Source organism: Pongo pygmaeus, chromosome 4, assembly GCF_028885625.2.
Source record: "Pongo pygmaeus isolate AG05252 chromosome 4, NHGRI_mPonPyg2-v2.0_pri, whole genome shotgun sequence".
NCBI classification, from domain to species: Eukaryota; Metazoa; Chordata; class Mammalia; order Primates; family Hominidae; genus Pongo; species Pongo pygmaeus.
In genome coordinates, this window is record NC_072377.2 from 22696774 (window position 1) to 22723999 (window position 27226).

A 27226-nucleotide genomic window follows, 5' to 3' on the forward strand; every position below is an offset into this window, starting at 1 on the left:
TAAAGCATACACATGTGTATATGTATATTTACACATGCATATGTACTTGCATGTGTGTTTGCATAATTTTAAAATGCAAATCAGGATTTTGACATGTATACAAGGAAGAAAGAAGGTTTGAATGACCTCAAGAAAATGTAGAAGAGCAACAATAGGATTGAGTTATCAATTTTCAAAGCAAATTTAGAGCCATAAGAGGCTAAAATAACAAATGATAACATTGATATTTTAATTAAAATATCCAGTTAAGATTATACAACTTGAAAGAAAAACATACAATTAGATAAATCCATTTCATCTTAAATGTAGTTCACTTGGAGTGTCACTAAAACACAAACATTACATAATTTTCTAGGTAGTCATTTGCTGTGAATATACACTCACACACACACTTTTATATATGTTATTGCTATATATTTTAAATCTCCTTTGTTACTTCCATGGAGTTAAAGCATTAATTCTCATAGGAAAAATGTATTTCAAAGACACTTCTCCCTCTCATTTGCAGTTGTCTAATTAAGCTAATACTATTCAGGTAAATCTTTATTACCTTCATCAAAACTTTATCCTCCTAACTGGGATGAAATGATATGAAAAGGCAACTTGCCACCCTGCTTTGTTCCTAAAGATGCAAAGATCAAAGTTGTTGATGCTGTCACACAGTTTTTTAACAGTTTTTTTTCCCACAAGTAAAACTTCAGAAAAGATGTTTACCTGGTTTGAGGACAGGCTTTAACATTCCAGTTAAGAAACACGACTTGGGTAAAATGGGAATAACCTATATTTTCCAAAGCCCCATTTACTGCAGTTGCTGAACTCAGCGGTATATATTGAGACTTTTAAACAGAAACACATTACTGAAAATAAATTCTATGGAGGAATATTTCAGATGATGATTAACCATAAATTAAATAAACTCATATTATTAGTATTTTCTAGTTCCCAGTATATTAGTTTTTCCTTCTCATATACTGATATATACAAATTATTTGTTCCAGTAAAAACGATATTATGCTTCTTGCTTTAGTGCTTATATAATATACCATGTTCTCCAGAAGACATATTTTTCTTTCAAAACAATATATAGAAGTTATATTTTCTAAAATAATAAAATACCATTTTTAAGGCAGTTGAATTTTGATTAGAGAACTTAACAGTTTCTATAAGAAAATAAATGGATTAACAATTTTTTTAATGTAGACAATGTAAATTAGCTATGGAAAGAGATTTCATGCACACACCCCAAATACTTTGTGAAATTTCTCTTGGAGATATAGCATAGAATGAAACCAATTTATAGGAAACACAAAGAACTGTCTCAAAATTCTCTTTCTTCAGAATGCTGAACCTTGTTGGGAAAATTGATAGATACAGCCTCCACCTCCAAAACGCTAAGATTCCTAAATAAATGAATGAGAACTAAAAGTGAGGTTGAATCTTGGGGCTTAAGAAACATGAGGAACAAGTAGGACATGAAGAGCACAGTCAAAATACAGTTTTATTTTCTCCTGCCCACCTCCCATATTGCCAAAGCAAACCTGTTTTGTGTATTTCCTTCTATCCTGCCCCTTGGATAAAATCAATGGCATGTCACAAGGATTATGCCAGCCGTTCGTTTTTCAGTCATTGAAATCTTTGCTTATTTTTGTCAGAAAAAAATTCACTTTAGTTCAGTCTCTCTTCCTAAATAATATATCTAATCCTGTGTAAAACAAAACAATTTAAGAAAAACGTTTTTATCTTAAACCTCCCTTTTATATCCAAATTTCTTTAATCATCTCCAAAGATAGAAAGAGGATTAAAGCTGGAGGGGAGAGAATACGTGAATGGCAGGAAAGTTTTCCTTTCACTGCCCCTGTCCTGGTGATTCAGCAGGGCACCCTGTGGGCATACTGCTGTTTGAAGCTTGTCCTTTCTCTAAGGTAGCTCTGTGTTACTTCTTCAGAGCTGCCTCCTCTGTTCTCACATCACCTGGACAGCTTACCTGCAGTTCCTCTACATAAGCAAATGTGTCCTTCAATAGACAAATCTCTTGTTTATAATTAATATTTAAGCCTCTTGGCATTTCATGGTACACTTCTAGCTTCTTTCCACTGATGTCTCTTCACCTCCCTCAAATGATCCATCTGTATCTCAAGGTTCCCTGAAAAACACTCACTCACTCTTAGTTTTGAGAAATGCTGGACAAACAGGCAACCCCATTCAGGAAACCTCTGTTAACTCTGTCAGTAGAACAATTACCAGCCCTTATCTCTCAGCCTTTGGATTACTTGAGTTTAACATCTTCACTGTGTCCTTGACATCAGGAGACACATGTCAGTTCTCCAAGCAGTCACGCCAAAGCTGCTCTCCCTAGGTTTGACTCGAGGGTCATCTGCAGCACTTTCAAAGAAGTTTCCTCTCAATCCCCACACCCGTAACTACTTCAACTTCAAACCCTTTCTAAATTTGGTAGATGGGGTGCCAAGTTTCCAAACCAGTATTTAACCAATACACATGCTAGTCTTTTTGGGTGGTTATATTTTAAAATGTGGGGATAATTGTTTTACATTCTGTTCAACAACAGCAACAACAACAAAATGAGACTGAAAATCTTCCACCTGAAAAATCTCTTTTGTATTAGGTTATCTTCATAAAGCTCCGATAGAAGTTTAATAAGCCAATAGATTTTGATGGAAAGATTTTTTTCTGACATAGTCAAGATCTTTTTTGATGCACGAAACCTAGAATCTAGAAGGAACCCAGAAAGAATCAAATACAAAAACAGAAAACAAGCTATTGGGCTTACTGAATATTGCTATAATTGTCCAATCGATTTATTTCTTCAGATTATATACTTTTCAAAGCTTTTTGGACTCAACTTATGACCACCTACAACATTTCCATAATATATCCATATTTCAAGTCTGAAAATATTTTTTCAAATTGTAAACATTAATTATGAAAATTTTATAATGTAACTTTTTACATTAACCCAGAATGAGATATGTAATAGTCAATGAATCAAAATAGCCAATGTCTATTTGTTGCAGCTACCCGTAAGATGAGATACATATTCTCTTCTCCCCAATAGTGAGTGCGTTCCCTGTAGATAACGCTAACAGCAAACTTAAATACTGGATATTCCTTCCTTGCATTAGAATACTAAGTATATTTACCATCATGTGCTTTTTCACTACAAATAGGAATGCTTGTTTCCTTAGATTGCTGAACATCACAAACATGAGAAAGGATGATTCATTCTTCTTGTATAAGGGCTATAATTCCAATAGATTTGCCTATTAAGTTTCTCATATATTAGCATTTTTTTATCCATAGACTACTTCATTGTATTCAATTTGCACCAGATATCTTTTATCACATTATTCTTCTTTTTCTTCTTCTTCTTATGTCTTACAAGGTTATTGGATGACTTTTATCAATAGGCACACATTGACAGAGAGATCTAAGCAATAATCATAAACAGTAACTTTTTCAGTCTTTCAGTAACAGATCAAAGTTTATTAGTTACAAATAAAAATATTAACAAGCCTAATGCATTGCTAATGTCATCTCATTTTAAAAATCTTGAATTGATATAAAAAATTCTGATGTATTTAATCAGTGGAGACAGTAACACAGGAAGGAAACTATTTTTGTATTAAATAATACATGCTTGGATTAAATCACATGTGTATAAAGAAAGTCTAAAATTATGAGCTAGTAACTAGATATGCAATTGACCTTAATTAAACTATTTTTTAAATTTGGCTTCATTAATCATAATACAAATCTTTCAAGGTACTCTTTATGCATAGTTAGCCAGTGAAAACTATTGCTAGCTTCTCAATTTCCCATGTTGTAGTTTCCAACTCTGGAATAAAAGTAAAACAAAATAAAGCAACACAACCACAACATATCTGGAAAACAAGTTTAGTGTAGTTTACAATGTAAGTAAAATAAATCTATTTTATTTAAAATAGTATTAGGCTAAGCATGGTGGCTCATGCCTGTAATCCCAGCACTTTGGGTGGCCAAAGTAGGAGTATCACTTGAGCCAGAAATTCAAGGCCAACCTGGGCAACATGATGAGGCCTCCTCTCCACAAGAAATTAAAAAAAAAAAAAAGCCAGGCATGGGGGGATATGCCTGTAAACCCAGCTACTCAGGAGGCCGGAAGTGAGAGGATTGCTTGAGCCCAAGAGGCGAAGGTTGCAGTGAGCTGTGATCACATCACACCACTGCACTCCAGCCTGGGCAACAGAGTGAGACTGTGTGTCAAAAAAAAAAAAAAAGTTATATGTGTGTGTGTATGTATTAAAGGATAAGAAATTAAGCATTACAAAAGTTTAAAAACATTTTTAAAGTAATAGATTAAATAAAAAGTTCAAATTAAATTATTATATTAATTCTGTGGGTTTTCTTAATATATCTTCAAGTTTTAACATCACTCAATGCAAAAAAAATATGCCAGTGAATCAGTCCAATTTCCTCTGTTCCTTTTCCTCCCAATAAAGCCCACCCTTACCCCCACAAACATAAAACTATAATGAGATTCAAATTTCTTAAAAGGGCATTCAACAGAAAAAAGTTGAGTAGAAAACAGATCAAAGTATCATTATCTGGTGAATTATGGTGATACAGTGAAGTAATTTAAGTAATTCAGAGAAATAATAAGAGGCCTTCATTATCTGTTTGCCTAAATTCCCTGAATGCTTACACTAACTTTAAATCTCCTTTTGACTATAAAGTTCCAGATATGGTAGAATGAGGTGGCACTGATAAGTTTATAGTTAAAGAGCAGTTATAAGAAAAAAGTTTTCAAATTAAGATTTTAATTTTTTTGTAAAGGTAAAAGAAAACAGTCTTATCTTGGATACAAAGAGTATATATTTCCTACTTTTTTTTTCAAGATACTTCTTCTGGTATTAATAACATATGTAAGGATTTGGAGTTTCTTTTGCTACTGGGCAACAGTAACTGAAATAATGTATAGAAAAATGCCTTATGATTATTATTGTTTCAAGAAATGTCAATGAAAACTAAGTGCAATTATGTTAGTGTCACAACAAGAATCCTTATTCACCTTAAATGTCTTCATATAATAATAAAAAGCACAAAACAAAAAGCAAACTTTAAAAAGAACCAATAAAGAGGAAAGGGAACAAAGACCTTCAGTTTATCTCATATATATATATGAGATATATATATATATGAGATATATATATGAGATATATATGAGATACATATATGAGATATATATATGAGATATATATATATAATGCCTTGAATACATTAATTGCTTTGTTAATTTTTTTGTTCAGCTGTTATGAGATGAACCTTTTACTGGTACTGCATATTTTGTACTGAAATCCAACATAAGGCTTGATAAGAAATAAGTAGTAATGACAGAACGAACAACAGTTTCCAATACCCTTGAGTACAATTGCACACCATTTTCATATACAAGTTAAAGAAATCTGAAACTCCTTGTTTCGAAGCAATGTGAGTGTCTCTTTACAGGAAGCACAACACACCATTTCTCCTTTCATTTCTCACCCCATTAACTCCCTTGACAAAAGATGTATGCAGATCCCGGGAGAATTCACTCTTTTCTCTGAATGTTTCAGATACGTTGAGCTGAAAGAGTGGGAGTGCCATATCCATTTTATTTAGATAAAAAGTATTTTTCAAAAATAGTATTTTTCTTAGGTGTCTACAGACTCCTTACATAAAATTTTACAGAGTGTATCTTCCCAACGCTACTTTCAACTCTGAAACTAAAGATGTATAGTCAGAAGATAACTTTGAAAATGATGTGATTTGTTATATTCAAATGAGTCAATTTGAAAATTGATTGTAATTAAATTTGTACTCAACCTTATCATCCACATTAATTCAGAAATATCAGAATGGCTAAATAGAAAGAGCACTTATTTTATATCCGTTACATGGACTTGCTCTTTTTTATATGCAGTAGACAATATGGAATATAAATTACTTCTGCAAAACGGAAAATATTGACAGCATCATACTGGAGAAGAGGTAATGCTACCTGAAAACCCCAACACATTCATTTGCATTTATTGATATGGACAATGTTGCAGTATTATTTTATTGCCAACCCCTCCTTTTCTTCCTCATAGTGATTTCATGTATGTATTTTTTAAATGTCTACAAAACTGCCTGATTAAAAAACAATAAAATTACAATACTAATTCCCTTAAAAATACAATAGATTAAACACTCTTAGCAACTTTCCCTTTAATTACAGAAGACAGTCTGTGGTATTTCACAATTATTATTTCTATGACTTCTGAAATCTCTTCTCTTGAAAACTGCATTAACCTATATTATAGCTCATTGAAATAAGTGAATAACAACGTGTAATATCCCCATGTCAATAAACACCTACAAGCTAAAAAAATTGCCATGATCAAAAGAGAAATATGGATCTACCTCCTTTCTTCTAAAGTCTGTTTATTAAAAGTCTTCTCCATCTTGAAAAAGGACCTCCCCCTTTATCCAGTTGCTGAAGCCAAAAATATGACATTTTTATTTATTCATCTTTTATCATTCATATTGATTTATTTTAGCATATTTTCCAACCCCAAATTTAATATCATAGTCTCACTGTATCAATGTTTCCCTCTTTCTTAGTACTGCTATAATCTTGCACTTGGACTACTACAATAATTTTTAAATTTGTTATCTTACCTAAATCGTTTCCCCTTATTGCCCAGCGGAACAAATAATTCTTTAATATTTTAAAACATACATTAAATGTTGTCTTTTCTCTGCTTCAAATTATCTAATGGTTATTATCCTATTTCAAATAAAATCCAATCCAGCCCTAGCTAAGAAAGCCCATTTGACCAATCTTGGAACCTAAAGATCTGCTTACCACAGGTAGAATTCCCTGCCAAAATTCTCCTGTCTCCAGGTTTCTAGAGCCACCTAACAAGCCACTTTTTTTTTTTTTTCCTAAGGACCTTCCTTAGGAACTAGATTATCTTTTTCAGACTGGAATGCTCTTTGCCTAAGCTTAACATGCCTGTTTCATTTTGGTCTTTTAGATCTCAGATCCAAGTCACATTCTCAAAGCATTTAACTCTCATTCTCCCTTGAAGTAACTACCTAGTAATTCTCTGTTACATTGCTCTATTTTCATTCTATGCATTGCACTTACTACTATATTAGGTTTCTTGTGAAATATCCACTTGTGCATCATGAGAACAGGGACATGATCATGTTCACTCCTTCATTCCCACTGTTTAGAACAGCACTTGGTGTATGGTGGATGTCTAATATATATGGAGTAAGTGATCAAATGAATGAATGATAAATGATTTAATAAAATTTAAATTTTAAGTTCTAATTACAACAAGCACATTAAATTTATTTTGAATCAATAAATATCTGCCCAGTTACTTAAAATAAATCTTTAATATTACTATGACCAACCAAGATTCATCCCAGGGATGCGAGGATGGTTCACTGTATGCAAATCAATACACATGATCTAGCACCTCAATAGAATCAAGAACAAAAACCATAAAATCATTTCAATAGATGCAGAAAAAGCATTTAGTAAACTTCAACATCAGTAAAAGCCCTCAATAAATTAGGTATAGAAGGAATGTACCTCAACATAATAAAGGCCACATATGACAGAATCATAGTTACCATCATACTGAGTGAGGAAAAGTTGAACGTTTTTCTCTAAGATCTGGAATGAGACAAGGATGTCTACTTTCAACCTTTCCATTCAACATTGTACTGGAAGTCTTAGCCAGAGTAATTAGGCAAGAGAATGAAATAAAGAAGTTCCACATTGGAAAGGGGAAAGTAATATTGTCCCTGTTGGCAGATGGCGTGACCTTGTATGTATAAAATCCTAAAGACTCCACCAATGAAGTAGTGTAGACACCACTAATAGAATTGATATGACTTTGGTAAACTTGCAGGACACAATATCAACATATAAAAATCAATAGCATTTTTGTATATCACTGGTGAACTATCTGAACAAGTAATCAAGAAACAATCTCACTTAAAATATCTACACAAAAAAATTACCTAAGAATGCATTTAACCAAGGAGGTGAAATATCGCTACAATGAAAATGATAACACATTGAAAAAATAAATTGAAAAGGACACAAATAAATGGAAATATGTTCCAAGTTTATAAACTGGAAGAATTAATATTGTTAAAAATATCCATACTATCCAAAGTGATATAGAGGTTCAACACAATCCCTATTAAAATGTCAATAAAATTCTTCACAAAACAGAAAAATATCCAAAAATTTCTATGGAAACACAAAATACCACAAGGAACCAAAACAACCTTGAGAAAAAAGAGCAAAGCTGGAGGCATTTCACTACCTGACTTCAAAATATACTACAAAGCTATAGTAATCAAAACAGTATAATACTGGCATAAAAACAGACACATAGACCAATGAAACAGAATAAAGAATTTGGAAATATATTTACACCTTTACAGCCAAATGATTTTTGACAAAGTTTCCAGGAACACACAATGGAGAAAGAATAGTCTCTTCAATAAATGGTTCTGAGAAAATTTTTTATCCACATGCAGAAGAATGAAACTAGATCTCTGTTTTTCATCATATACAAAATTCAACTCAAAATTGATTACATATTTAAATTTAAGATCCAAAACTGTAAAACTGCTAGATGAAAACGGGAGAAATTCTTCATGGCACGGGACTGGGTAAGGGTTTTTTTAGATAGGAACTCAAAAACACCAGTAACTGAAGCAAAAATAGGCAAATGAGATTATATCAAACTAAAAAGCTTCTGCACAACAGAGGAAACAATCAACAGAGCAAAGAAACAACCTATGGAATGAGAGAAAAAACATTTGCAAACTAGATAACTTATAAGAAGTTAACCTAGAGAATATATATAAGAAACTCAAACAACCTAATAGCAAAAAAAAAAAAATGAGTTAAAAGTGGACAAAAGACCTGAATATATATTTTTTAAAAGAAGCATAAAAATAGCCAAAAGGCATATGAAAATTTGTTCAACATCGTTATTTATCAGGGAAATGCAATTCAAGGCCACAGTGAGTATCACCTCACTGCAGTTAAAATGGCTATTACCAAAAAAAGAAAAAATAACAAATGCTGACAAAGACATGAAAAGGGGGAACCCTCATACACTGTTGATGGGAATGTAAATTAGTACAGCCACTATCAAAACCAGTATGGAGGTTTCTTAAAAAGCCAAAAATAAAATTACCATATGATCCCACAATTTCACTCCTGGGTATTTTTTACAAAGGAAATGAGACCAGTATGTCAAAGAAACGTTTGTAGTCCTGTATTTATTGCAGTATTCTTCACAATAACCAAAAAATGAGAACAACCTAAGTGTTCGCCGGTGGATAAAGGTATGAAAACATGTTGTATGTATGCATAGTGGAATGCTATTCAGCTATAAAATAGAATGAAATTCTATTGTTTGTGTCAACATAGATGAATGTAGAGGCCATTATATTAAGTGAAATAATACAAGCACAGAAGGACAAATACCACATGATCTCATTTGTAAAATCTTTAAATGACGATCCCATAGAAGTAGAGCATTAAATAGTGGTTACCAGAGGCAGGGGAAGAGAAGTAGGCTTCTCAGAGAGGTTGGTTAATAGGTAAAAAGTTACACTTCACTAGGAGGAATAGGTCCTGGTGTTCTGTTGCACAGTATGGTGGCTATAGTGAAAAATAATGTATTGCATATTTCAAAATAGCAAGAAGAGAGGATTTTGAGTGCTCTCACTGCAAGGAATTGATAACTATCTGAGGTGATAGATATGCTAATTATTCTGATTTGATCATTACACAATGTATACATGTATACATATTTTTCCTTTGTAATTTTGTACCAAAATTATTACTGAGTAATCGATTATTTTAATATTTATATGATTTATTTGAAACTACTGTTATTACAGTTTTCATTAATCCATGAAATTTTGGTATTTTCTATTGTGTTGTTAACCAAAACACAGAAGATATTTATTATTTTGAATATGAGATATAATAATATAAGTAAAAAATGGAGCAATACCACTTTTTAGAAAACCTTAAATGCATATTCAATGTAAACAAAATACAGTTATTAACATATAATTTAGTCTCCGAATTTTCCTTCTCTCTCATTAAACTTACTGTCCATGGGGAAGGGGGAGAAGATTTGAATTTGCCTTTATTTTTGTCATTAGAAATCAAAAAGCTTCATTAGCTTTCTAGTTCAATTTGCATTTTAAAATGAAACATAATTTCTACGTTAAACTAACAATTAGTCTTTCATGTGTCATAGAAAGAAAACACTTAAATTTTACTGAATGTAAGACTAGTCTGTGATTATTTTAAAAGTGTCACTTAAAATCTTGCAATACTTATGAGATCCCTACACAAAGAGAAGAAACAGTCTGTGGGAAAACCCTTACTTGGTATGTTTGTTTTCTCAGGCTGCTGTATCAAGACACCATAAACTGGGTGGCTTAAATAACAGAATTTTTGTTTGTTTGTTTTTTTGAGACAGAGTCTCATTCTGTCACCCAGTCTGGAGTGCAGTGGTGCTATCTCAGCTCACTGCAACCTCCACCTCCCAGGTTCAAACGATTCTCATGCCTCAGCCTCCTGAGTAGCTGGATTACAGGTGTGTGCTACCACACCCAGCTAATTTTCTTGTATTTTTAGTAGGTATGGGGTTTCACCACGTTGGCCAGGCTAGTCTCTAACTCCTGACCTTAAATGATCCACCTAATTCAGACTCCCAAAGTGATTGGATTACAGGCCTGAGCCACTGTGCCCAGCCTCTCTTCTTTTCCTATTAAGGGCTCTCATTCCTAAAATGGGTTCCAACCTGGGACCTAATGTAACCTTAATCACCTTTCAAAAACTCCATCTCCAAATACCATTACTCTGGGGTCTATGGCTTCAACACATGAATCTGGAAGGAACACAAACATTCAGATGATAACAATGTGGGAAGATGCTTGGCAGGTTCAAAGAGCTTATTAGAAGCCACGTGAAGGAATGAAGAAGTAGAAGAAAATGATACCTCAGAGGTAAACAGAGTGAGGATATGGAAACTTTTGTAGATTTGGTTTAAAATATAACGAGAAGTTTGGGAAATATAAATAAAATTCTGATGTATGTTTTTAAAAGCTTACGTTGGCTGTGAATGAAACATTATTGGCAGAGGGCAAAATTAGAAAGAGAAAGTCTAGTAATATTATCATTGCTGTTGTCTCAGCTGAAATTTGATGGAGGCTTTTACTAACATGGTACTAGCTAAAGTGGTGGGAAAAAATTATTAACATTTACTGTCTTTGATAAAAATAAAACATCTGGATAACTGGAGAAATCAGTAGACAAATTTTGAAATGATAGCCTTTAGATATTTGTAAACAAGTGATGTTTAAAAATGAGGTCCTTGGATCATCAGCATTACCTGGGAAGGAAAGTCGTTAGAAATGAATATTCTCAGACCCAACACCAGAACTACTGAATCAGAAGTTCTGAGGGGTGAAGTCAGCAATTTGATTTTAAACAGACACTCTAGGTGATTTTGACAAAAGCTCATTTGAGAACCGTGATGTAAACCATATGCGTGAAAATGTCAATTACAGAAATCCATAAATATGGGTTTATGGATTTCACAGCAGAAGTTTGAGACAGAGATATAAATCTGGAAGTGATCAGCACATAGACAGCACTTAAAACCACGGGAATGGTTGAAATCACATACACTAAGTGGGACCAGAGAGAAATGCCACAACTGAGGCCAACATTTCATTTTCGGTAGTCTGTAAACAACACTTTAAAAGGAGCATCTACAGAGACAGGAAGAAAGCTAGGGATGTGAGATACCATCGACACCAAGTGAAGAAAGAGATTTTAAAAGGAGTAAACGATAAGCAATGTCCAATGAAGCTAAGAAATTCAGCACACCTTAAACAGTAGTGGGTTGATTGATGTTCAACATCTGGCTCTCTGAGAAAAAGCAAAATCAGATTAGTAAAGTTTTTCCATTTCTGTGCTGCTAAATACTCCCGACATGCTTAATTTCAAACCAGTGAACAGTGAGCAAATTTGGCGAGAGACACACAATAGCACGCCATTATGCATTTCTGCCATGTAGATACTATATATATATATATATAAAACGACCTCAAAAAGACAGGTAAGAGCAAACTGTAACGAAATAATTAGAAGCAAATGAGTTTTGAGTATTCATTACAATGCTTTTTATAAATGTTTTGTCTATATATGTGTGTGTGTGTGTGTGTGTGTGTAATCAACTCTTAATAAAGTCTGTGTTTAACAATAACCTCGCAGAATTTCTGGGAATTAAATAATCAGCTCTCATGTGTCAGTGTATATTGACTCCTGTACACTATTCCTAACAAATCTAAGATTTCAAATGTTTTTCCAGGTCCTGGGAACTTCACATACTGATACTCTTAGTATATTAAACACATATTTAACAATTTTATATATTCTACTACATTTAAGCTGTCCAAGAAAGGAAATTATGATGTATTATGTGATCTATATCTTAAACAATACAGAACAAAAGATTTAACAGGTGCCCAATCAAACTATTGATTTGTAAGTACATCCATGACCTACTCTTCTAACTCTAAAAGTCTTTGAATGGAGAAAACAAATTCTGTAGGCTTGGAAACCTGTAAAGGATAAATCATATTAGACTGATATTCATAATATAAATAAATTAGCTCATGCAAGTTTCAGTTTTGACGTAATTTATGCAAAATTTGACATACTTTTCTCCAGCTTAAGATATGTGTCACCTAGCAGTACAGGATCTCTGCATGGTTGACTTTTGCTGGACTTAACAGGGTACAAAGACAAGTGTGGAGCTCACAACAAAAGATCAAAAAGATGCACAACAGTTTTGAGTGTGCTTGGAGTCCAATTCTGGCTGAATCTGAACTGAATTATTCATGGTTTTTTTTAAAGTGCAGTAAAAGTGTTTTTTTTTTGTTGTTGTTGTTAAAAAAAGGAAAATCAAGGTTAATTTATCTCCTGAAAATACTGAGTCCTTTTCCTGACATGAAAGCAATCAAGCTTTCAGAGTCCAGACACTGATCTTTATTCTGAAACATGAGTCTGAGCAGAATTCACATAAAGCTGAGCCATTTTTACTTGCCAAACAAGTGCCCCAATAATTGCCAGGTGAAACATTCCAAAGGTTTCATGACTGTTTTAGATTCTTAGGGCTGCTGTGACAAAATACTACAAACTGGGTGGATTACAACAAGAGAACTGTATTGCCTCACAGTTCTGTGAAGGTAGAAGTCTGAAATCAAGGTGTCAGGTGGGCCACGCTCCCTCTGAAGTTGGTCGGAGAGAATCCTTCCTTGCCTCTTCTTTGCTTCTTGCTTCTTTCTTCTTTCTTCTCCTTCTCCTTCTCCTTCTTCCTCTTCTTCTTCTTCTTTTTTTTTTGAGATGGAGTCTCTGTCACCCAGGCTGGAGTGCAGTGGTGCAATCTCGGTTCATTGTAGCCTCCACCTACCAAGTTCCAGCAATTCTCCTGCCTCAGCCTCCTGGGTAGCTTGGATTACAGGCACCTGCTAACATGCCCAACTAGTGGTTTTTTTTTTTTTTTTTGAGACAGAGTCTTGCTTTGTCACCCAGGCTGGAGCGCAGTGGCACAATCTCGGCTCACTGCAACCTCCGCCTCCCAGGATCAAGCGATTCTCCTGCCTCAGCCTCCCGAGTAGCTGGGATTACAGGTGCCCGCCACCACACCCAGCTAATTTTTTGTAATTTTAGTAAAGACGGGGTTTCACCACCTTGGCCAGGCTGGTCTCGAACTCCTGACCTCATGATCCACCTGCCTCAGCATCCCAAAGTGCTGGGATTACAGGCATGAGCCACTGTGCCCGGCCTTAATTTTTGTATTTTTAGGAGAGACGAGGTTTCACCATATTGGCCAGGCTGGTCTCGAACTGCTGACCTTAAATCATCCACCTGCCTTGCCTTCCCAAAGTGCTAGGATTACAGGCGTAAGCTACCACGCCGGGGCCCCTTGACTCTTCTTAGTGTCTGGTGGTTTGCCTGCAATTCTTGCTGCTCCTTGGTTGGTAGGTGCACCACTCCAGTTTCTGTCTCTGTTGTCACAAGACCACCTTATTTTTGCATATCTCTGTCCTCTCCTCTTCCTAGGAAGATACTAGCAATATTGGATTAGATCCCACCCTAAAAAAACTCATCTTAACTTGATTCCATCTGCAAACACCCTATTTCCAAATAAGGCCATATTCATAGATACTAGAGCTTCGAATTTCAACATTTCTTTTTTGGAGACACAGTTCAACCCAGAAACCAGAACCTACCAAGTGCAACACATTCTAGCTCTAGAGAAAGAAAAAATACTTCTTTGAATGTACCATACATTTTAGCTGAAAGGCCAACAATTGGGGATTTCATTATGACACAATTTCTATTACATTATTTAATAGATCTGAGCCTTGAAAAGAGTAACATCACAAAATTGATATGCTTTCCAAATTTAATATTTAGCATATCCTTTTAGATATTTTAATGTTACATATTTGTTTACAATAGTTCAATAACACTCTATGAACTCAAATTACAATCACTAGAGGTATATTAAATGTGAGACTAAAAAGTGTTTCAGCTGTTTCTTTTACTCTATTTCATCTATAGTTAATCATGCTTTGTGTTTATTTCAACTTAGAAAACTAAATGGCAGAAAACAGTACTGGTTTGGGGTTTTGTTTTGGGTTTTTTTTTTTGGCCTATTAAAACCTCTTTTTCACACATCTTGAATAAGTATATCAATTTAATAGCACTATAAAAATGTTGGTGTGGCTCTAACGAGATCATTAACTTTATTGCTATAATCACTGTATGAGGTTAAACTGTACCCTCAGCAAGAAAATTAGTGTCCAACTGTTCCAGGTGTCTCTCTAAGAATTTTCTCAATACAACATGTACTCTGTTGTAATTGAAAAATTAATTATCTACCACGCATGCTTTAGTTTTTCATCTTAAAAAGACATTGTATCACATCAAGTTCCAACTTTTATTTGTTTGCCTTTCTGGATTTCTATATTAAAATTTATATTATGAATATTTAAATGAGTATAAGTACCACTCCTATAATATTTTATTCTTATTTTAATACCAAAATTAAGATTGCATCTATTATGTACCATCAATTTTATACAATCAATAAAAATTAATGTATTGCAACATTAAAATTTTTGTTTAGCTATCTTATTTTAATCAAATAATAAACAAAAAATGCAATAATATATCATCCAAGCAAATTTACTGTGTGAGACAAGAGTATGTAAAAGAAATGTAAAGATTAGGAGCTCTTAGTGAAGTTAATTCATATTTTTTGAAGGAGTGAATAAAACTCATGTGGCTGTCATAATTATAGAAACACACTTACTTTGCCATAGCAGTATATATAGAGAAAACCATTAATCCATAAACCATAGAGCACAATAAAAATAATAAGAAAATAATTTAAAGTAATGAATTTTAAAAACCGAAATTGGCTGGGTGCAGTGGCTCACGCTTGTAATCCCAGCACTTTGGGAGGCTGAGGTGGGTGGATCATGATGTCAGGAGACCAAGAGCATCCTGGTTAATATGGTGAAACCCCATCTCTACTAAAAATACAAAAAATTAGCCAGGCTTGGTGGCACACACCGGTAGTCCCAGCTACTTGGGAGGCTGAGGCAGGAGAATAGCTTGAACCCTGGGGGCACGAAGGTTGCAGTGAGCCAAGATCATGCCACTGTACTACAACCTGGGCAACAGGGTGAGGCTTCATCTCAAAAATAAATAATATAAACAAATAAATAAGAAATCACTATCTATTCATAAAATGAGCCAAATATTCTAAATTAATAAATGAATGGCTGCCCAAATAAGTAAATGAAAAATTAGAGAAAGCAAGTGCAGGTAATATGCAAAACTAGAAAGTACAAGCAGCTAGAAGTATTAAGTTTAAAGTATCAAACTTTAAAGAATGACATTAAAAAATGTAAAGGTTCTTTCTGGGTTTTGTTTTACTTTTACCTGTAATATAATTTATTTTTTTCAAGTAAATAATACAATTTTATTATGTGTCATCATTATGCTGTACATTACAGTCCCAGACTTATTCATCTTACAAATGCCTGTTTATACCCTGTGACAAACATCTCATTTCCCACACCTTTCACGCCTTGGCAACCACTGTTTGGCTCTCTGCTGTTACGAACAATGAAGCAGAAAAATAAATAAAAAGCATATTTCTGTTTTCTCGGAAAGGCAAACACAAACAAAAATTGTGGTGTAATATTATTTGCAGTCTTGTTAATTCAAACTTTGGAGGTGTGGCTCAAAAATTACTCATCATTTAATAACTGCAAATAAAAACAAAAGTGGAATCTAACCTTTTCACTTACAGCAGAGATGTTTAAGAAGTTCCATAATGTGCAGTAATATCAAGTCTGGGAAATGCAAATGTTATAATCTTTTGGTCATTGTTTAAATAAATTATGCAACTTTTCTAGAGAACAGTTGATGATATCTAGCAATTTTTTTTTTTTTTTAGATGATGTCTTGCTCTTGTCCCCCAGGATGGAGTGTGATGGCACGATCTCGGCTCACTGCAACCTCTGCCTCCCAGGTTCAAGCAATTCTCCTGCCTTGATCCCCCGAGTAGGTGGGATTACAGGCACCTGCCACCACACCTGGCTAGTTTTTGTATTTTTAGTAGATATGGGGTTTCACCATGTTGGTCAGCCTGGTCTCAAATTCCTGACCCCAGGTGATCCACCCGCCTCGGCCTCCCAAAGTGCTGGGATTACGGTGTGAGCCACCGCGCCCAGCCAATATCTAGCTTCTTTTTTTTTTTTTTTTTTTTGAGACAGTCTTGCTGGGTCACCCAGGCTGGAGTGCAGTGGCACGATCTTGGCTCACTGCAACCTCCCGGGTTCAAGTGATTCTCCTGCCTCAGTGTCCCGAGTAGCTGGGACTACAGGTGTGTGCCACCACACCTGCCTAATTTTTGTATTTTTAGTAGAGACGAGGTTTCACCATGTTGGCCAGGCTGGTCTGGAACTCCTGACCTCAAGTGATTCACCTGCTTTGACCTCCCAAAGTGCTGGGATTACAAGCCTGAGGCACCATACCTGGCCAATATCTAGCAATATTGTAATTGCTCTATTTTTGACCTAGTGATCATAAGAAGTGAGTAGAGAATAATCATGTTACTATTGTTAGAAAAAGTGAACATGTATTCAAGTGAAGTCAACCAATTAAACACATTATGAGTTATCTATAGTTTAAAAAAAGCAAAAAAAAAAAAAAAAACTACATTCGCTAAATAAAGGAAGTAAATATCTAAGGGCTAAAAAAATATTTTCCAAGACATATTAGTGAACACAGTAAGGTACAGAATAATGTGTATATGAATAATATGGTTGCCTTTGTAAAAAAAATTTATAAATTCAATATATAAATGACTTTGAGGAGGAGCTGAGTGAGATTCCATATTTTACTTCATTTACTTTGCCTCCAATTATTTATTATATTTTGAGTTTCATATTATTTATTTATTTACTTCAATTGTGGTCTCCTGGGAGATAATTTTCATGTTTTTTTTTCATTTTTGTGATTATACTTCTCTATTTCTATAGAATTTATTAAATGTTATATGAGCGTATGAATAGTACAAGAGTGAGGAAAAGGTATTCAATCAATATTGCTGAAATTTTTTAATGATTGGGAAAAATCAGTTCAAAACCTTACCTAATTGTACAAATTACCTCATATTATGCATTTATTAATTCCAGATGGAGCAAAGTACCCTTTAAAACAAGCTGAAATATACTATAAGATACATCTATCAAACACTAAAAGAATGATAATTTATGAATCTCAGAGGTCTAACAGAAATTATAACAACAAACTATCCACACTAGAATAAAGAATTTCTTAGAGATCTTATAAGGAAACTCCCCAGCAATAAATCTGACAAATAATATATCAAGAACACTAAAAATATACAGCTTAGTTAAAGGCAAAAATCAGATACCCCTTGCCAGAAACGAGGGAATTAAAGCCATATATATGATAGAAATGAGAGGGTCAGGAGAAAGTAGTTAAAACCAGGGGTAGTTACACATAATCAGAGCCTATTGAATGTGCCTGTGTAATACTGGGATATAAGGCTACACCCCACCTTTTGGAGGGTTGCTGGACATGGGCTTCCTGCAACAAAGCCTGAGTTAAGAGGAGAGTTTCCAGTTTTTGAAACAGCAACTAAAAAACTACCATTTGACTCAGGTAGTTGGATCAAACTAACTACCTGGGTGGCATCGTGGCAGGCTGCCTACTGTGGTCCCTGGGTGGAAAAATAGTCACTGAAGAAAAATCAGATGCCACCCACGCCTGTGAAGATCTGGGTCTCTGGAGACAGTAAAATGAAAACTGAAGTAGAACCAATATAATTCCTTGAGCCCTGACAGAATTAAAAACAAATTCTGCCCATGGGAATGTTTATAAACTTGTGGTACCTGCAAAACTTTTAGAGAAGCCAGCACACACTGAAATTAAATAAACCTCTAGTGAAAGTCAGAAAAAACTATGTGAAAAAAAATAACAATAAGGTGTCTACTAAAGCAGAAAGGAACTCAACTCATTGCATATAAACACTGTTAATTTAGTTAATTAGACAATTAGCAAGGAGTTTTAAAAATCATGACTAAAATCAATGATGAAAAATTTGTTTCACTAAAGATGCCAACAGAACAAAATATCATTAAATGAAGAAACAATATTAAGGAGAAAACACCTATTGTTCCAGTAAATGAACAGGCAAAGACCACGAATTAATAAATTACAAAAAAGTTAAAGTGCTATTAGGAACATATAATCAAGAAAGTATCCAAACTAAAAGGGACAAAAGATACATGAGATAAAATAATGAGTAGTTCTTTTTACACAAACCTAATTAGCAAAATATATTAACCAACACTGTCAACAATTAGCTGTAAATGAATACTCTCACAATTACATTTGTGTGTGTGTAAAATGCCACAATGCTTCTGAATAGGATTTTTTTGACAAGTACATATGAAACAATCAATGATTTATTTCTTAATTCATTTTCTAAAAGCCTACTCAATGAAATGTGAATGCTAAGTGAAGTATCCTGTAAATTTAAATATATTCATAGTTTTACCATGTATAAAAATGTTTTATAATATGGGAATAAGATGTGTAAACAAAATTACACATATTCAGTTGATTATTGCCTGGATTCTAAAAAACACTGTATACAGAAAACACATAAAAATGTCTAGTACTAGCCAAATTCCTTATGAATAATTGTTCACTTGTTGAATAAATTAACAAATGAAAGAGTATTTAAATCTATAAAATTAAATGAGGTATAAAGTTAGGGTGGGAAATGTAGGAAGGTTGTAATACCCTCTCATCTAAAGTAAAAATAAGAATATTTAACGTTTTTAAGCTGAAGTCTTTTAATTATAAATCTATTAATTAAAGTATTCATTAATTTATGAAGTCAATTTAGTAAACACAGAAAATGTGATTTATCCCCTTTATTGTTAAATGATTTCAAAGTAGATATTATTTTATAATAATCAAAAGGCCAGATAATTTTTTAAAACCCTATTCAGAATGCTTACCCTTTAGAAAAGTAATAATATTTACTAATATCCCCTACATATTAGATTCTTCTTTTAGTCTATAACTTTCTTCAATGGTTATAAAATTCCATACCATTTGATATGGCTTGGTTGTACTCCCACCCATATCTCATCTTGAATTGTAACTCCCACAGTTCCCACGTGTCGTGGGAGGAACCCCGTGGGAGGTAATTCAAACACGGGGACGGGTCTTTCCTGTGCTATTCTTGTGATAGCATATGAGTCTCACAAGATCTGATGGTTTTTCAAAGAGGAATTCCCTTGCACTATCTCTGTCTTCTCTTTGCCTGCTGCCATCCATGTAAGAGGTGACTGGCTCCTCCTTGCCTTCTGTGGTGATTGTGAGGCTTCCCCAGCCACGTAGAACTGTAAATCCATTAAACCCTTTTTCCTGTACAAATTGCCCAGTCTCGGGTATGTCTTTATCAGCAGTGTGAAAATGGACTAATATGCCATTAAAGTACAAATATTGTCCTGCAATATCTTTATTGTCATTTTCATGTCCTTTCTTTTGTTCTTTCCTCAACTCTTCCTCACCTTTTGCCAGCTGTTGTCATTACAGAAAAACTCTTCCTGTTTAAGCTACTCCCCCTTCACATTAATGAAATTCGTTTTGACAAGACCAATATTTCCTTTAATGGGATCTGATTCTTCTTCTGTTAAATATTAGAATTCACTATAGTTCTGCCGTTATCCATTTTCATCCTATCACTACAAACTCTTTTCCTCAGAGTTCCCCCATTTCTCTGATATTTAAGAACTTTGTGTGATTAATCCCCACATCCTGGAGTGGGGGAAACCACTTTCCTTCCAAAATTTAGTGGAGATTTAAAAAGATGATTTGTGCCAGGCACGGTGGCTCAGTAATCCCAGCACTTTGGGAAGCCCATGGAGGCAGATCACTTGAGGTCAGGAGTTGGACATCAGCCTGGTTAACATGGTGAAACCCCATCTCTACTAAAAATACAAAAATTAGGCGGGCATGGTGATGGGAGCCTGTAATCCCAGCTACTTGGGTGGCTGAGGTAGAAAAATGGCTTGAACCCAGGAGGCGGAGGCTGCAGTGAGCCGAGATTGCGCCAGAAAGTCCAGCCGGGGTGAAAGAGTGAGACTGTGTTAAAAAGAAAGAGAGAGAGAGAGAGAGAGAGGAAGGAAGAAGGGAGGGAGGGAAGGAAAGAAGGGAGGGAGGGAAAGAGAGAGAGAGAGAACTCTGATTTGGAAAACGTCTCTCTAGTTCTAATATTTTGGAATCTCTTGTATCTCTAAATTCAACACTGACTTCTATCCAGGCCTCCTTTTGTATATCCAGTCTAACTGCTGGAAGTTCACATATTATTTGAATTTTTTGGAAAACCAGTGCCTCTAATGCAACACATATCTATGCTGTCTCCCAAATTTATAACTCAAGCCCTGATCTGAGCTCTGGACCAAATACTCAAAAGTGTACTCTGTGTTTCCAGTTTAGATGACTCATAAAGATCCTAATCAAACATGTCACAGCATGGTTCATGCCTGTAATCCCAGTACTTTCTGAGGGCGAATAGGGTAGGATCCCTTGAGGGCAGGCGTTTGAAACCAGCCTGGGTAACATAGGGAGAACCCATCTCCACAAAAAATTTAAAAATTAGCTAGTCATGGTGGTGCATACCTGTAGTCCTAGCTACATGGGAGGCTAAGGTAGGAGGATTGCTTGAGCCCAGGAGATCAAGGCTGCAGCGAGCCATGATCATGCCACCGCACTCTAGCTTGGGCAACAGAGTTAACCCTGTCTCAAAAACAAACAAACAAAAAACATGTAACAACAGAACAGAATACTTGATGTATTTCTCCCGTAACTAAATCCTTTACCATTGTCACCTCTCAGTAAATGGCATGATCATGCACTCAGTGTGTCAGGTAAAAAGTCTGCAGATCACAAATGCATCCATTGCTCACCATGTCCATCACTGTCACCGTAAGTCAAACCACAATCTATCTTACTGAAACTATAATAGTTCACTCTCTGCATCTACACGTCTACCAGAATTTATTCTTTCCACGAGGCAAAGCAGATTAATGTGTTCTCTTACTCTATCCCACCAACACTTTCTCATCACCAGCATCATAAGATTAGGGTTCTTTCCCATGGGTTACAGGATCTCACATAATCAGCCCCTTGCCTACTCCTGGGGCACGGTGACCATCTTACTTTTTCTCTAACCTGCTGATCTTTTTCTTGCTTTAGGGTCTGGAAACATTTCCGTCTCCAGCCCTTGGTCAGATGTTGATAACCCTCCTTCTTGAGCCCTATGCTTTAGAAGACCCTGATGATCACAAATTAAAACAGAAAATGTTTCTTTTCTCCTTCGGAATAACAGGAGTTGTTTTGTTTGTTTGTTTTTTGTTTGCTTGTTTGTTTTAAGTTTTTAAAACTCAGTAACCCAATGGGGCACATACATTTATGGGCCAGTGATCGCCCCAAAGCTGAACTGGGATGTACAGACCAAAGCTTGTAAGTCTGAAAGAGCAAAAAAGGTGAGTATGTGTGATTGGGTTTGGGTTTGTGTGAGTGTATGTGAGCGAGTGTATGGCTGAGTGCGATGAAAGTGTGTAAGAGTATGTGAGACTCTGCATTTGTGCAGGTGTGTGTGCTTATGCACACATGTGTAGGAGTAAAGGCAGAAAGGAGAAAACCACAGGATCTGGAGTGATAAACCAGAAAAAAGAGGAGGCTGCGGTTTCCATTTGTTTACCCCAAATCCCTCAATTATGTATGTAGTAAAACTTATTTTCTGACCTCTGCTAGTTTTTTGTCATTTTACAGACATTTACAACATTTTGCAAATTCTGAGTGGGAAAAATGAGGCATGGCTCCCCAGGAATCTTTTTTTTTTTGAGACGTTGTCTCGCTCTGTCGCCAGGCTGGAGTGCAATGGCACAATCTCGGCTCACTGCAACCTCTGCCTCCGGGGTTCAAGCAATTCTTCTGCCTCAGTCTCCCGAGTAGCTGGGACTACAGGCACGCGCCGCCAAGGCCTGCTAATTTTTGTATTTTTAGTAGACACGGGGTTTCACCATGTTGGCCAGGATGGTCTAGATCTCTTGACCTCGTGATCCACCCACCTCAGCCTCTCAAATTGCTGGGATTACAAGCGTGAGCCACCGTGCCCGGCCTGCTCCCTGGGAATCCTGATTGGATAGCCCAGGCTCAGGAGAGTTCTGTGTTTGATCCTGATTCCCACAGATCCAGGCTGCCCCTCAGCCTCATACTGGCATGAGATGAGAATAGAATTGGAACCTTGATAGCCCGTGGGCATGAATTCTGTTAAAATTTTAACTGTTTAGCGAGATGACATGTTGCTCTCCATTTGTACTCTTATATCAGGTGCCTGGCATGTGAGAGGATGGCCTGGCAAGAATCCCCCCATCTGAAAGCAATTCTTCTGGGCTATCATCTCCTGTGGCTTACTCAAATCCACTTAATGTTCCTTCCAATGGACTTCCATGATGAAATCAACTAAGAGTTCTCTTCCCACATCCTGTCACTCTGTATCTGCATACTTTGCATTACATTCATTTTCAGTCACCTCTACCTGCAATATATTTTAATATTTTGTTAAAGAGTTCATTTTCCATCTCTTGCACTAGAATGTGGGCTCAATGAGGGGAGAGACTTGGTCTTTCTTGTTTACGCCATTCATCAGTGCTTAGAATAATATCTGGCATATAGTAGTTGTTCAATAAATATTGGTTGAATGAAATAAAACAATGGACATAATGTCTAAGTGCATGTAGTATCTAATATTATGTCTAAAGAACATCTAATGACTAAATATAACCAGTTTGTGTAACCAATTTCACCCATCCCTGAAATCAATTTTATCAAAGATCACCAGATCCACCTACTAAGTTATTGATGGGATCATGACTCTTTTTCCTCTGAAAATCTGCAGAAATTTTATTTTGTTTTATTTAGGTTTCTAAACAAAATCATCAAATCATCTGTAATGATTTGTAAGATTCTTAATGCTTTGATAGAAAAGGTCCCCTTCCTTAGTCTGATGTTCTGGGCCTCCAAAATGTAGATTAGAATTTCCTGATTTCAGCCTTAGTCTTCAGATACTTGCAGTTAAAATGGTTTTGCTTCATCTGTGAATGAGGACCCAATACCCCCACCAGTGAATGCTCTACTCTCAGGCAAGCACAGGCTCTCCCAGGGAAAAGAGTCTTTAGTTCTTTTGAATGACTGGGAAGTACATGCCAGCTTCACAGAACTAAAGTAATTGGTATCTAAATGGTTCTTCAGCATATTCAACCTGTGTGATTTTGTCACCATATAACCATCCTTAAACAAAGAGAACACTCAATACATATATGACTCTCCAACATATCTTTACATTCCTCACTTTAAGGACATATAACTATTAATTGCATAATCATGCATCTCTTTCAAAATTATATATTCAATAATGCGGCTTCTCTATTCTTTATTGATAGACAAACTAAAATAGTTAAATAACACAAAAATGCCTCATTTGGCAGGTAATTCACTCCTTAAATACAATATTCAGTTTTTGGAAAGCTCAGTAAGAATTCTCAATAGTTACAACTAATAAATGATATACCAGTCCCCTTCTTGAGAATAGCATTTATTTCACTTTTATAAAAACATTGTATACTAAGTAGTTCTCCATAGCTTTGTTTTACTTACCTATAGTGTTTTTAGTAATATGTATACTGGTTTGAACCTATAAAACATTTTTATCTTAATTATTGTTAATTTTATGTAAAATTTATAATAAAATGTTTCATCCAATAAATAATTTATATAAGTAGATAGAGCTGTTGTCATATGGACTCAACTATATAACTAGAAAAAGACATAAATGTGGTTTTAGATAGACACAGATATACACACTCCCATATCCTCTCAAATTGCTGAAGTGTTTATAATGTCTAACATATTGGAAGTAATTAGAATAATCTCACATGATACACTTTCTTTGTTCCTTTCACACAATTCAATATTTTTAACTGTTTACATTGCTGATTTACTTCTAGTAAATTACATATTCCCTAACTTGCTTGAGGATTAGGGTTACCTGTGGTACTTAATAAATGTTCTAATTCTTGGACCCCAATTCAGATCACCTTAAACAGAATATTTTGAGGGTGAGGGGCTGGAACAATTATCATCATCAAGAAGGTAGACAAAACCACTGCTCCTGCATAGCACATGCCACCACAGAGCACCTCAAAGTATACTCTCCACCAAACGAAGAGCAAACAAATATTTTTCAACTAAAATTTGAATGGTTCTTGTGTATATTTACTACGACTGCCATAAAAAGTAGAATAAACTAAGTAGCTTAAACAACAAATTTATTGTATCACAGTTCTGGAGGCTAGAAGTCCAAAAGCAAAGTGTTGGCAGGTTGGTTTCTTCTGAGGAATGTGAAGGAAAGATGTGTTCTGGGCCTCTCTCCTTCTCTTGTAGAAAGCTGTCTTCTCCCTGTATCTTTTAAAATCACCTTCCATTTAAATCACACATCTATGTATGCATGTGTCCAAGTACCCTCTTCTTATAAGTATACAAGCCATATTGCATTAAGGCTCACTCCAGTGACTTTATTTTAACTTGACTCCTTTGCTCAATAAAGACCTTATTTCTAAATAAGGTGGCATTCTGAGGTACTGGGGCATTAGAACCTCAACAGATAAATTAGGGGAGGTTTACTTCAACCTGTAACAGGTTCAAAATGGCAGTCATTTTCCAGTGTTATCTATATTGACTTTTAGTGGTGTATATTCTCCAGTCATATTTTTTCTCAACTTTCTTCCTTTACCATTATAGGGGAATCATGAATGTGCAGCAGCTGATGATGGGACCAAAATCAATGTGTCCAAACGCTCTCCTTAGTAAGAAACACAAAAGTCCTTACTGTGCAATCTCATAGCAAAGTTTCTAATATTTTCCTGCCAGAACTTCAGAGTTGGGGTAATTCCTCAAAGCCCTGCCATGTTTCTCCTTTCACATTCGACATAAGTAAGTCTGCATGTCTTTTTTCTTCTTCTTCTTTAGGGGAAAATATCAAGAACTCTTAAGACAAGAAAATGAAATCTGCTGAGTTAACCCTGGCAGAGGTGAAAAGTCAAAGATGAAGAGCATCCTTCTGGTGTAGAAACTTTTGTCTTGATGAATAATTGATGGGCACCGAGAGCACAATTTGCTGCTTCTAAGCATGCAGCCCTGACATGGTATGGCATAGGAATCTTGAGGGTAAAAGGATTCTTACTTTATAAGCAAACATCTTGAGAATCAATATTAGATTCTGAAGTTTTCTTATGTAGTTGGCTTAAAAGAAGAATGGATTATGAAGGTTATGGAAGCCATTTTCTTATAAATTTAGCTGTACTCCCATTATTGAGTCTTAAAATTTTTAGTTTTTTTCTCCTTATTTTTCCATTTAATGAATGATTGTTACAATTATATTTTTATTTTATTTTATTTTATATTTTATTTTATTTTTTTATTTTATTTTATTTTATTTTATTTTATTTTATTTTATTTTATTTTAATTTTATTTTTGGTAGAAACAGGGTTTCACTCTGTTTGTTGCTCAGGCTGGAAAACAGTGGCGTGATCATAGCTCACTGCAGCCTGGAACTCCTGAGCTCAAGCAATCTTCCCGCATCAGCCTTCTGATTAGCTAGGACTACAGGCACACGCCACCCTGCCTGGTTAAGTTTTACAAAATTTTTGTAGAGATGAGGTCTTGCTATATTTCCCAGGCTGTTGTTGAACTCCCAGTGTCAAGTGCTATTACCTAAGCCTCCCAAAGTGCTGGCATTATAAGCATGAGCCACCTTGCCCAGTCTTCTTTTCTATTTTATAAGGTAGATGATGGTCATCAGATTAATTGGTAGATATGAAGCTATAATATCTATATATTAAAGCTGTTCAGTGTAGGGCACTTCTGAGCCCTTTTTTTTTCATCATACTCTCCTGGAAAAACCTTAGCACTTTTTTTTTTCTTCAACACTCCTGCTACTCTGCACCCGTATCTGAAAAACTAAATTTGTGTGGAGAAAAACAATGATTATGGTGAATATTCTTATTTTTAATTTAAGGGCATGTCCCAGAAGTGGACCCTTAATGCTACCTGGAATCCAACTAGATTTCTGTAATCAATTCCCTCTCTCACTTTCAAAGGAGAGAAATCCACAACTCTTTTCTTGTCAAGCTTCTAGGATAATCTTCTCTTTCTCGGTTGATGAACTTATTCCTAGTTCCCTAGAAAACAGGAAGCATTCAGGAGAAAAATTGCAGCTGTTCTTTCAACACCCAATGAACAATCTCCCTAAAGGTATGAATGTTCTCCCAACACATGGGTGTTCTGCCAACAACCAATCGACAAGCTCTCTGCAGGTTTGTATGTATATGCATTTCTGCACCTTGCTTCCTATTAAGATTTTTCATTCTCTTCTGTAATCT

General features: G+C 35.2%; 1 protein-coding gene across 2 annotated transcripts in view; it reads right to left on the minus strand.

Annotated features, from left to right (window-relative positions):
* The window catches only part of CDH12 (cadherin 12), a 1137841-nt gene that overhangs the window by 720162 nt on the left and 390453 nt on the right, over nt 1-27226 (minus strand). The window lies entirely within an intron of this gene.